Below are 3778 nucleotides of genomic sequence, written 5' to 3' on the forward strand. Positions count from 1 at the left end.
ATTCATCCCCAGACCCATGTGCAATATAATTAAAACTTAATATAATTAAAACGTGTACAATATCCTTATACCGTACATTTTCTTTTTTTACTTATAATGTTGGTATTGTTAATTTAATTTTGTGAATGATATATTTTATATATCTCTATTTTTTATATCTATATATTTTTGGAAAATTTTATGAAGGAATTTATTTTTTAAAAAAAGCTGCTGCTGCAAAAAAATAGAGGTGGAAGGGAAGACAAAAGAACACAATATGTCCCTATTCTGAAGTATCAAAATAATTAAATATATTTAAGAGATTAATAATAAAGAGCAAAATTTTAGATTATTTTAGCTTTCCTGGTATGAGATGTTCCCAGGTTGTGACCTGTTCAAGAAGCTGTAAACAAGGCTTGTCTTCAACTGAGGAACAACAACAGTTTCTGTCACATCTGGTCATCTGATTGGTTCTTCCACATGGAGGGTGTTTGGTGTAATATATCTCACCCCTACCACAGCTGTCTGATATCTGGACATAAAGTTCATATCATGCCCATGCAATTATACAACTAGTGTGTCAATGATGAAAATTATTACAGGCATGATTTTTCATATTTCATATTTCATGAAATATATCTATGTTTTATATATCTGTTTATTTTTGGAAAATTTAAACTTTATTTAAGGTATAATGATTAAATGAAAAAAAAAAAAACTAATCTTGTCATGACAAAATATTTTTTTAATCCTATGTTTGCCACATTTATTAGTACCCCTAAAGAAAGCGTGAAATCAAACTAAATTATATTCCTTTGATATTTTATGTGTTTTAAGTTCACCTGAGTGATTAGGAAGATTTAAATGGTCAGCCATGACTTTCTGTATCACTGGGGCATATATATGACATGAAACACAGGCCAAATTCCCTCAGTTACGAGAAAGACCAGAGAATACATCACAGTACAATAATTAAGAAGTTTAAAATAACTGGAGAATCTGTTTACCAGAGGTGCCAATATTTGTGGAAGGCACTGTATATAGCATCTTTAATATGTTAAAATGCTCAAAGTACTCTACAGTAAAAACAGAGCAAGAAGAGTAAAAAAAAAGATAATAAACAGAAGAACACACAAATAAAAAAGCAAAAGTGGTTATATTAATAATAATTAAAAATTGGTGCACAAAATCAAAGCAACAAAAGTAGACAGCCACACAATCCAAGGGGCATAAATATGGAGATTCATATAAATAAAGGAATAAAGCCATTTACATAAGAACATAAGAAGCATTCATCACACATGCATAACATTAAGGGAGAGGGAAAAAAAAAACCAGCTTATATACAAAATGTTTATGCTGACTAAAGCTTTACCCACATCTCAAAAACAATACAGTAAATTATACAGATGCTCTTATTAAAATACTTGAGAGATCTGACCCAACATACACCAGAAAAGGTTTCCAAATATCATAGAAGACATTAGTTTCAGAACGTCTAAAGATACATGTTCAAAAACAACTCTGTGCGAGCTTGCTATAGAGCAGGGATGTCCAAAGTCCAGCCCCAGGGCCAAATGCAGCCCACTGACAGATTTTAATTGGCCCCCAGCTTCTGTTTTACGGTGTATTATAAGTGGCCCGCCAGCCAGTACGTTGTAGTTCTTCTTTTCACCTGATGGTGGCAGCTGACCAGACCTGCAGCTTCATTTAGTGAGCAACATTTAGTCAAGACTACAGACATAAAGCTCAAATTAAACACTGAAAACTGCCGATTTTGGCAAGATGTTAACTTCTTATCAGAGTAAATTCAGTAGTTCAGTAAATATTAACCCTTTAACGTTGAACAAAAACGTGGCTACATTGTGTTTATTTGATATGTAAAGAACATGACCTAACAATATCAAAAATGTATAGATTCTTGTTTAGTTTGTCTCACAAAATATATTTTTTTAACAAGTAAACACTTAAATAGTAATATGACTAATACAATAGACATGTTGTATTGTTACTTTTAAACAATTTAATTATTTAATGTAATCAATCCAAACTGTTCTGAATGAACAATCCAACAATAAAAGAAGCCTTGTGCATCTTTTATACAGTCATAGGAAACATGGTAGCTCACAGAAAGCTCAGTTTCTATGCACTGATATTTTGAAAACTTAGTATTTTGAATCATTTGTGAATAATATGTCTGCCCTCAGGTATTTTAACACAGTACAATCTGGCCCTCTTTGAAAAAAGTTTGGACACCCCTGGCCTAGGCTCCTTAGTTCCAGTGAAAGGAAATCTTAATGCGTCAGCAGACATTTTGCAAAATTTAATGCTTCCAACTTTATGGGAACAGTTTGGGGAAGAACCTTTTCTGTTCCAGTATGACTGAGCCCCAGTGTACAAAGCAAGGTCCATAAAGGCCTGGCTGGGTGAGTTTGGTGTAGAAGAGCTTGCCTGCACAGAGCACTGACCTCAGCTGCATCAAACACCTTTAGGATTAACTAGAATAGATGAATGGGCAAACATTTCCACAGATATACTCCAAAATCTTGTAGAAAGCTTCCCAGAAGTGTGGAAGCTGTTGTAGCTGCAAGGGGAGGGGGTTTACAAAAAACCCCCAAAACCAACGTACAGACATATGTACACACATAATAATAAACAGGTCAGGAAGTAAACATACCTTGATACCTTTATGATTTGACTACAATTTGGTTAGGAAGAAACAGTCAGGGTCAGATCCCCGTATACATATTAGAATTCTACTTAAAGAATGACTGACACATGGAAGAGGAGACATTTCAGCTTTTCAAAATATGCAATTATGGCATCCCAAGTTCTATGGGATTTTACAGATGCCTTTCTATGAGGCCTTTGGTGGATAGGGTGATTTCCAATTAACCAATATCCTCCGAGGCCGAGGCCTCCTTAATTCTATTTGAAATTTTTAAATCTATGTTAATCAGTCCAAGTAAACGTATTTCAAAATTTGGTACAATCTCTAGTTTAAAAGCTCCTGACAAACAGTTAATAATTAACAACCAGAAACTGGACAATACTGGACAAGTCCAAAACATATGTATCAGGTCAGTCTATCCCATGTGTCACACATCCCACCAGCCCTGCCTCATCCATGAACTCAGTTTCCCAGAAGTCTCTTGGTGATCACTTAACACCCACTTATATCTATCATTGCTCAGCTTCCCCTGAGTACAAATGTTTTGCACCTGTGTCTTTAACTATGTAAGTTGTTTGGAGTCTGAACCTTTTTGCAAGGTAGAGCTACTGAGCGCCATTTCTGAACCATTTTTCTGTATTTTTGTCTTTTAGCCTTTTTTCTCTTAGGACTGTTTGCCTGGGTTTGTCTTTTGTTTCGTTTGTATGTTGTTGTATTCGGTTTTCCTGGTTTTGACCTTTGCCTGTTTTTCAAACCCCAGTAAAGTCTCTTTTGTCTCTTTTATCTGCACTTGTCTGACCAGTTCTGTTATGTCACACTATGTTGAATTTTTGCCAGTTTCACTCTGCAGTAATGAACACTGTAAAGGATCTTAAACTGAATATGACTGTGTCATGCACATGATAAAGATCTGTTAATTATGTTCATAGCAGATTCCCATGTTTCATCAGATATGACCAAACTCGACTCTTCATTCCCAGCTGCACAAATTTTCATGTACAGCTTCCGTGTAAAGCGTGCACACTTTACACTTTATTTATCCTGAGTAATACAGGAGTATCTTCCAAAGAAGTTTTAGGTGGCAGAGAGAGAAAGTAAGAGCATTGAATATGCATGATATTCTAAATT

This window comes from Colossoma macropomum, unplaced genomic scaffold (assembly GCF_904425465.1).
Source record: "Colossoma macropomum unplaced genomic scaffold, Colossoma_macropomum, whole genome shotgun sequence".
In the NCBI taxonomy this organism is placed as follows: domain Eukaryota; kingdom Metazoa; phylum Chordata; class Actinopteri; order Characiformes; family Serrasalmidae; genus Colossoma; species Colossoma macropomum.